Below are 10,100 nucleotides of genomic sequence, written 5' to 3'. Positions count from 1 at the left end.
AATTGGATTATGATAGGCTGAGGTGAAAATTTTTCTCTGTGGTTATTCTTCTTGGAATTCACTGAGGTTCTTGAATGTGGAGTTTGTAGTTCAAATGCTGGGAAATTTTCAGCCAGTATTGCATCAAATATGTTTCCTGTTTCCCCTCCTCTGCCTGAAGGACTCCAATTACTCAAGTTTGCTTACCTGAGGTTATCCTAGAGGTTAATGACTGCAATGATTTGAACTTGTTCCCCAAAGTTCACATGTTGAAAACTTATGCAACAGTGTTGAGTTTAATAGGTAATTAGGTCGTGAGGGATCTGCCCTCATAAATAAGTTAATATCATCATCCCATGTGAGTGGGTTTGTTATTGTGAGAGTGGTTTTGTAATAAAAGTAAGTTTGGCTCTCTCTTGCTCTTTCTCTTGCCATGAGATGCATTCCACCATGTTATGACAGCATGAAGGCCCTAGCAAGATGCAGGCCCCACCATCTTGGGCTTCCCAGCCTCCAAAGTGAAAAATACCTTTTTTCCTTCATAAATTACCCAGTGATTGGTATTCTGTTATAGCACAAAACAGACTACGACACAACATTAGGTCATTCTTTTATTGTTTCTTTTCCTCTTTGTGTGTTTCATTTTGGGTCATTTTTATGGCTACGTCTTCAAGTTCCCATATATTTTTTCCTACAGTTTCTAATCTGTTATTAATCTTCCTTAGTTATTTTAAATGTTTTGTTTTCTAATCACTAGAAGTTCCATTTGACAGATTTTTTTTCCATTTATCTCATGATCATGTTCATATATATATATACATATATACACATATACATATATACATATACATATATACATATACATATACATATATACATATATACATATACATATATACATATACATATACATATATACATATATACATATACATATACATATATACATATATACATATACATATATACATATATACATATACATAGATATACATATACATATATACATATATACATATATACATATATACATATACATATATACATATATACATATACATATATACATATATACATATACATATACATATACATATATACACATATATACATATACATATATACATATACATATATACACATATATATACATATACATATATATACACACATATATATACATATACATATATACACATATACATATATACACATATATACATATACATATATATACACATATATATACATATACATATATATACACACATATATATACACACATATATATACATATACATATATATATACACATATATATATATGTTTTTTTTTGTAGATGGAATTTTGCCTTTCTTGCCCAGGCTGGAGTGCAATGGCATGATCTTGGCTCATGACAACCTCCACCTCCTGGGTTCAAGCAATTCTCCTGCCTCAGCCACCCAAGTAGCTGGGAATACAGGCATGCACCACCACACCCAGCTAATTTTGTATTTTTAGTAGAGACAGGGCTTCTCCATGTTGGTCAGGCTGGTCTTGGACTCCCAACCTCAGGTGATCCACCCACCTTGGTCTCTCAAAGTGCTGGGATTACAGGTGTGAGCCACTGCACCCAGCTCATGTTCATATTTTAAAAATATTGAGCATATGTATAATATTTATGATAGTTGTTTGAAAGTCTTCATCTATTAATTCTACCATTTTTGTCATTTATGAAAAAATTCTATTTTTTGTGTATGAGTCACACTTTTTTGCTTCTCTGTTAGACATAACATTTCATTGAATGCTGGATATTGAAAATTTGTGTTGTTGACTGCTCAATATTAATGTATTCCTTTGAAAGGTGTTAGACTGTTTTTCCTGCTTGAAGTTAAGCTCCTAATGGCTAACTTTTATTTTTTTCAAGATTTACTTTTAAGCTCATTAAGGTGGTTCCAGATTCTATTATTGGTCTGGTAAGATTTTTCCAAGGACTCTACATAATACCTCCTATTTAATGATATTTAATGATGACAGGTGAAGGTGGCTGGGCTTCTGAGTTGGGTGGGGACTTGGAGAACTTTTCTGTCTAGCTAAAGGATTGTAAACACACCAGTCAGCGCTCTGTGTCTAGCTAAAGGTTTGTAAACATACCAATCGGCACTCTGTAAAAATGCACCAATAAGCGCTCTGTGTCTAGCTAAGGGTTTGTAAATGCACCAATCAGCACTCTGTAAAAATGGGCCAATCAGCACTCTGTAAAATGGGCCAATCAGTGCTTTGTAAAATAGACAATCAGCAGGAGGTGGGCAGGCCAAATAAGGGAATAAAAGCTGGCCACCCGAGCCAACAGCGGCAACCTGCTCGGGTCCCTTCCATGCTGTGGAAGCTTCGTTCTTTTGCTCTTTGCAATAAATCTTGCTGCTGCTTACTCTTTGGGTCTACACTACCTTTATGAGCTGTAACACTCACTATGAAGGTCTGCGGCTTCACTCCTGAAGTCAGTAAGACCACAAACCCACTGAAAGGAAGAAACTCTGGACACATCTGAACATCTGAAGGAACAAAATCCAAACACACCATCTTTAAGAACTGTAACACTCACCGTGAGGGTCCGCAGCTTCATTCTTGAAGTCAGCGAGACCAAGAACTCATTGGAAGGAACCAATTCCAGACACAGTTTGGCAACCACAAAGGGACTATCTCCTATTGCCAAGCAGTGAATACCACTGGACTCCTTTCACTTGCTATTCTGCCCTATTTTTCCTTAGAAATTCGGGGGCTAAATACCAGACACCTGTCGGCCAGTTAAAAGCAACTAGCATGGCCACCGGACTAAAGACACAGGTGTCAGGCTTTCTGGGAAAGGGCTGTCTAACAACCCCTGACTCTTCGGAGTTGGGAGCATTGGTTTGCCTGGAACCAACTTCCACTTTTCCTGTACTTCTCGGCTGAGCTGAGGGTCGACAGAGAGGAAAGCCATTCAGCTCCAGGGTCCCGACAAGAAGTTGGTTGACCTTGCGGCCATGAGCAGAACTCTCAAAGTCATGTCACCCAAGCGAGACTTGCCCATCTATCCTGACCGTTGCGTCCTGGGTCCTAATGCCTGTCAGACAAACTTCCTCTTGCCTCTCTTCTCCAAGGATAGTCCTGCTTCTTAAAACCACTCCCTGTCTCTGGTGCTTTTCTAGTTTCTCCTGTAAGAATGATTTCTAGTATAAACTTCAGGACTCTGTTACCTCCTTTAGGCACCTGGACTCACCAATCAGAAAGACATAATTTTTGCCCAAAGCCTCATCATAGGGGGGACTAGCTGGAATTTTAGGATCCCTCCTCAGATAAGCAGGCTTAACAAAAGCTATTCCTGAAGCTAGGATATGGGGAGCCTCAGAAATTATATGCTTCCTATTCATATAAGTAGGGACAAAAGGCATAACTCTTCCAACTCTGGAGATCCCTTCCCTCCCTCAGGATATGGCCCTCCACTTCATTTTTGGGGCATAACATCTTTATAGGACACAAGTAAAGTCCCAATACTAACAGGAGAACACTTAGGACTCTAACAGGTTTTCGAAAGTGCATCGGTAAGGGCCAGTAAATCTGATTTTTCTTTGTCCTTTTTGTGGTCTAGGAGGACAGGAAAGGGTGCAGGCTTTCAAGGATGCATCAGTAAGTGCCGCTAAATCCAACCATCCTTGGTCCTCCTTGTGGTCTGGGAGGAAAACTAGTGTTTCTGCTGCTGTGTCAGTGAGTGCAACTATTCCAATCAGCAGGGACCAAGGACAATTGCGGGTTCTTGGGCAGGGGGAGAAACAAACCAAAACCATGGGCTTTTTTGTCTTTCAGATGGGAAACACTCAGGCATCAATAGGCTCACCCTTGAAATGCATCCTAAGTCATTGGGACCAATTTGACCCACAAATCTTGAAAAAGAGGTGGCTCATTTTTTTCTTCACTGTGGCCTGGCCCCAATATTCTCTCTCTGATGGGGAAAAATGGCCACCTGAGGGAAGTATACGTTACAATACTATCCTGCAGCTTCACCTTTTCTGTAAGAGGGAAGGTGATAGAGTGAAATACCTTATGTCCAAGCTTTCTTTTCAATGAAGAATACAAAACTACGTCAAGTTTGCAGTTTACATCCCACAGGAGGACCGCTCAGCTTACCCCCATATCCCAGCCTCCCTGTAGCTCCCCTTCTTATTAATCACAAGCCTCCTCTAATCTCCCCTGCCCAGAACGAAGTAAGCAAAGAAATCTCCAAAGGACCACAAAACCCCCCAGGCTATCGGTTATGTCCCCTTCAAGTTGTAGGGGAAGGGGAATTTCGCCTAACCCGGGTACATGTGCCCTTCTCCCTCTGATTTCAAGCAGATCAAGGCAGACCTGGGGAAGTTTTCAGATAATCCTGATAGGTATATAGATGTCCTACAGGGTCTAGGGCAAACCTTCAATCTCATTTGGAGAGATGTCATGCTATCGTTAGGTCAAACCCTGGACTTTAATGAAAATAATGAGGCTTTAGCTGCAACCAAGAGTTTGGAGTTATCTGGTATCTTAGTCAAGTAAATGGTAGAATGACAGCCGAAGAAAGGGACAAATTCCCTACTAGTCAGCAAGCCGTCCCCAGTATGGATCCCCACTGAGACCTCAACTCAGATCATGGGGACTGGAGTTGCAAACATCTGTTGACCTGTGTTCTAGAAGGACTAAGAAGAATTAGGAAAAAGCCCATGAATTATTCAATGATGTCTACCATAACTCAGGGAAAGGAAGAAAATCCTGCCTTTCTTGAGCAGCTACTGGAGGCTTTAAGAAAATATACTCCCCTGTCACCCAACTCACTCAAGGGTCAGTTGATTCTAAAAGATAAGTTTATTACCCAATCAGCTGCAGATATCAGAAGAAAGCTCCAAAAGCAAGCCCTGGGCCCTGAACAAACTCTGGAGGCATTATCAAACCAGGCAACCTCAGTGTTCTATAATAGGGACCAACAGGAACAGGCCCAAAAGAAAAGCAAGATCAGAGAAAGGCCACAGACTTAGTCATGGCCCTCAGACAAACAAACCTTGGTGGTTCAGAAGGGACAGAAAATGGAGCAGGCCAATCACCCAGTAAGGCTTGTTATCAATGTGGTTTACAAGGACACCTTAAAAAAGATTGTCCAATGAGAAACAAGCTGCCCCCTCGCCCATGTCCACTATGCCAAGGCAATCACTGGAAGGCACACTGCCCTAGAGGACAAAGGTTCTCTGGGCCAGAAGCCCCCAACCAGATGATCCAACAACAGGAATGAGAGTGTCAGGGGCAAGCGCCAGCTCATGTCATCACCCTCACTGAGCCCCGGGTACATTTAACCATTGAGAGCCAAGAAATTGACTTCCTCCTGGATACTGGCGTGGCCTTCTCAGTGTTAATCCCCTGTCCTGGATGACTGTTCTCAAGGTCCATTACCATCTGAGGAATCCTGGGACAGCCTGTAACCAGGTATTTCTCCCACCTCCTCAATTGTAATTGGGAGACTTTGCTCTTTTCACATGACTTTCTTGTCATGCCTGAAAGCCCCACACCCTTATTAGGGAGGGATATATTAGCCAAAGCTGGAGCTATTATCTACATGAATATGGGGAACAAATTATCCATTTGTTGTCCCCTACTTGAGGAGGGAATCAAACCTGAAGTCTGGGCATTGGAAAGACAATTTGGAAGGGCAAAAATTCCCACCCAGTCCAAATCAGACTAAAAGACCCCACCACTTTTCCTTATCAAAGGCAATATCCCTTAAGGCTTGAAGCTTATAAAGGATTACAGGATATTGTTAAACATTTAAAAGCTCAAGGCTTAGTAAGGAAATGCAGCAGCCCCTGCAATACCCCAATTCTAGGAGTACAAAAACTGAATGGTCAGTGGAGACTGGTGCAAGATCTTAGACTAATCAATGAGGCAGTAATTCCTCTGTATCCAGTTGTACCCAACCCCTATACTCTGCTCTCTCAAATACCAGAGGAAGCAGAATCGTTCACTGTTCTGGACCTCACGGATGCCTTCTTCTGTATTCCCCTGCACTCTGACTCCCAGTTTCTCTTTGCTTTTGAGGATCCCACAGACCACACGTCCCAACTTACGTGGACAGTCTTGCCCCAAGGGTTTAGGAATAGCCCTCATCTGTTTGGTCAGGCACTGGCTCAAGATCTAGACCACTTCTTAAGTCCAGGCACTTTGGTCCTTCAGTATGTGGATTATTTACTTTTGGCTACCAGTTCGGAAGCCTTGTATCAGCAGACTACTCTAGATCTCTTGAACTTTCTAGTTAATCAAGGGTACAAGGCATCTAGGTCGAAGGCCAAGCTTTGCCTATAGCAGGTCAAATATCTAGGCCTAATCTTAGCCAGAGGGACCAGGGTGCTCAGCAAGGAATGAATACAGCCTATACTGGCTTATCCTCACTCTAAGACATTAAAACAGTGGTGGGGGTTCCTTGGAATCACGGGGCTTTTGCCGACTATTGATCCCCAGATACAGCGAGATAGCCAGGCCCCTCTACACTCTAATCAAGGAGACACAGAGGGCAAATACTCATCTAGTAAAATGGGAACCAGGGGCAGAAACAGCCTTCAAAACCTTAAAGCAGGCCCTAGTACAAGCTCCAGCTTTAAGCCTTCCCATAGGACAAAACTTCTCTTTATATGTCACAGAAAGAGCAGGGATAGCTCTTGGAGTCCTTACTCAGACTCGTAGGACAACCCCACAACCAGTGGCATACCTAAGTAAGGAAATTGATGCAGTAGCAAAAGGCTGGCCTCACTTTTATGGGTGAAAACAGTGGCCGTCTTAGTGTCAGAGGCTATCAAAATAATACAAGGAAAGAATCTCACTGTCTGGACTACTCATGATGTAAATGGCATACTAGGTGCCAAAGGAAGTTTATGGCTATCAGACAACCATCTACTTAGATACCAGTGGCAGTGGTCATCTTAGTGTCAGAGGCTATCAAAATAATACAAGGAAAGGATCTCACTGTCTGGACTACTCATGATGTAAATGGCATACTAGGTGCCAAAGGAAGTTTATGGCTATCAGACAACCATCTACTTATATACCAGTCGCTACTTCTTGAGGGACCGGTTCTTCAAATACATATGTGCGTGGCCCTCAACCCTGCCACTTTTCTCCCAGAGGATGAGGAATCCATCGAGCATGAGTGCCAACAAATTATAGTCCAGACTTATGCCACCCGAGATGATCTCTTAGAAGTCCCCTTAGCTAATCCTGACCTTAACCTATATACAGATGGAAGTTCATTTGTGGAGAATGGGATATGAAGGACAGGTTATGCCATAGCTAGTGATGTAACCATACTTGAAAGTAAGCCTTTTCCCCCAGGGACCAGCGACCAGTTAGCAGAACTAGTGGCACTTAGCCGAGGCTTAGAACTGGGAAAGGGAAAATGAATAAATGTGTATACAGATAGCAAGTATGCTTATCTAATCCTACATGCCCATGCTGCAATATGGAAAGAAAGGGAGCTCCTAACCTCTGGGGGAACACCCATTAAATACCACAAGGAGATTATGGACTTATTGCACACAGTGCAAAAACCCAAGGAGGTGGCAATCTTACACTGCCAAAGCTATCAGAAAGATGAAGGAGAAAAGGCAGAAGGAAACCATCAGGCAGATGCCGAGGCCAAAATTACTGCCAGGCAGAACCTCCCATTAGAAATACCTACGGAAGGACCCTTGGTATGGACCAAACCTCTCCAAGAGATTAAGCCCCAGTATTCCCCAACTGAAACAGAATGGGGACTTTCACAGGGGCATAGTTTTCTCCCCTCAGGGTGGTTAACGACAGAAGGAAAGGTACTTATACCCAAAGCCAGCCAGTGGAAAATACTTAAAACTCTCCACCAAACTTTTCATATGGGTATTGAAAACACTCATCAAATGGCCAAATCCCTATTTACAAGGCCAAATTTCCTCTGGACCATCTGACAGGTAGTCAAAGCCTGTGAGGTGTGCCAAAGCGGTAATCCCTTGGTCCATCATAAGGCCCCCATGGGGGAACAAACAATAGGTCACTATCCTGGAGAGGACTAGCAGTTAGACTTCACCCATATGCCTAAGTCAAAGGGATTTTGAAACCTGTTGGTCTGTGTTGATACCATTACAAATTGGATAGAAGCTTTCTGCTGCAAGACAGAGAAGGCTCAGGAAGTGATTAAAGTCCTAATTCATGAAATAATTCCTAGACTTGGGCTTCCCCAAAGCTTACAGAGTGACGATGGTCCAGCTTTTAAAGCAACAATAACGCAGGAAATTTCCAGGGCGCTAGGGATAGAATATCACCTTCACTGTGCCTGGAGGCCACAATCCTCAGGGAAGGTTGAGAAGGCCAATGAAACACTCAAGAGGCACTTAAGGAAACTAACACAAGAAACTCATCTCCCATGGCCTACTCTTTTGCTCATTGCCTTGTTGAGAATCTGAAATTCTCCTCACAAAATGGGGCTCAGTCCATATGAAATGCTGTATGGATGACTTTTTCTCACAAATGACCACCTACTTGATCAGAAAATGGCCAACTTGGTCAAAGATATAACTTCTTTGGCAAAATATCAACAAAACCTTAAAAACCTACCTGAGGGGTGTCACAGAGAAAAGGAAACAGAGTTGTTTCAACCTGGAGATCTAGTGTTGGTCAAATCTCTCCCCTCTACCTCTTCATCTATGGACTCTGTGGGAAGGGCCATACTCAGTAATCCTCTCTACCCCCACTGCAGTTAAGGTGGCAGGAGTGGAATCTTGGATTCATCACACCTGAGTTAAATTCTGGACACCCCCTGAGGAACCTGCGGGACTGTCAGCTCAGGAGTCCCAAGATCAGCCAGACCAGCCTCAATAAACCTGAGAACCATAGGAGGACTTGTATCTCCTATTTTGGAAGGAAACATCCCAGAATAAAAAGGCTCCTACCACTGATCCTGAAGAAAAACTCTGTCCTCCTTAAAAAAGATAAGTGAAAACCTACATAATCTTTATCTTTAACACCCCTCCTTACCTCTTTAATGGAATCCTTTTACTATTTCATTATATTATTAAGCAGCATAATAACCAAACTCTTTGTGATAGGGCTATATACTGTAGTTCCTGCTGGGACGAAAATCCTAATCACATCAACCTTATTTCTATCTTCCTTCCTTCTGACCGCAATTTACTCCTACCTTTAACTCAGCCTGGATAAAATGATCTCATCTTCCAGAGCACCCTATTTACCTTCCTATTTACTCTTTGCTTACCTATCCCTCCTGCTTCCTTGGATACCTCATACAATCACCCCTGCCTTTCCACTAGCTCCTAATTGCCTCTACAAGACTCTCAACTTAACCCACTCTCTGTTAAACCAGTCCAATCCTTCTCTGGCAAATGACTGTTGGCTTTGTATCTCTCTATCAGCCTTGCTTACGTCGCCACTCCCATTCCCACACAAAATTGGGTCTTTACCAAATTAACTTACCACCCTCATTATGAAGGAAAAGACCCTTTCTGACTTCTAAATATGCAATCATTAGCCAACTTCCCCATCTCTGATAGGACCAAGAATACCCTAACAAGATGTGCAATCCAACTTTTACATTCTTACATTTCCAACCTCACCTATTACATAAGCAATGAAAAGCCCATACATGGCCCTGTTGCTATGAATACCATCTTAACTTTCCAAGCCTCTTTAAGCATCCAACGCAACCTGTTATCAGGCCTGCCCCTGGGGAACCTACTATCCCATCAGTGTAATTACACTCTACAACTTCAAGCCCCAACTGATCATGGTAACTTCTGAGTCACCCAAAGAGCTCCATTCAGATGGCTTGTCCGCTTCTCAGGCCCCCCCAAAATCATCACCTCCTCCCTGCTTAACAAACAGTCCAGGTTTTATAACAGCAAACTTACTCCCTGCATGAACATTCACTCCTGGACCGCTTGCAGCAGCGCCCCCACCACTAATGAATGCCTTCTCATCCCCTCTTTCAATCACTCTCTCGAATGGTTCCTAGTAGATACAAAACAGTTTTTTCTCCAATGGGAAAATAGAACACAGGGAGCCACTCAGTTTGCTCCCAACACTCCTTTCCAGCTGCTCACCAG

Source organism: Symphalangus syndactylus, chromosome 10 (assembly GCF_028878055.3).
Source record: "Symphalangus syndactylus isolate Jambi chromosome 10, NHGRI_mSymSyn1-v2.1_pri, whole genome shotgun sequence".
Taxonomy (NCBI): Eukaryota; Metazoa; Chordata; class Mammalia; order Primates; family Hylobatidae; genus Symphalangus; species Symphalangus syndactylus.
The sequence above is the reverse complement of the archived record's forward strand: the minus strand, read 5'-3'. Positions refer to the sequence as shown.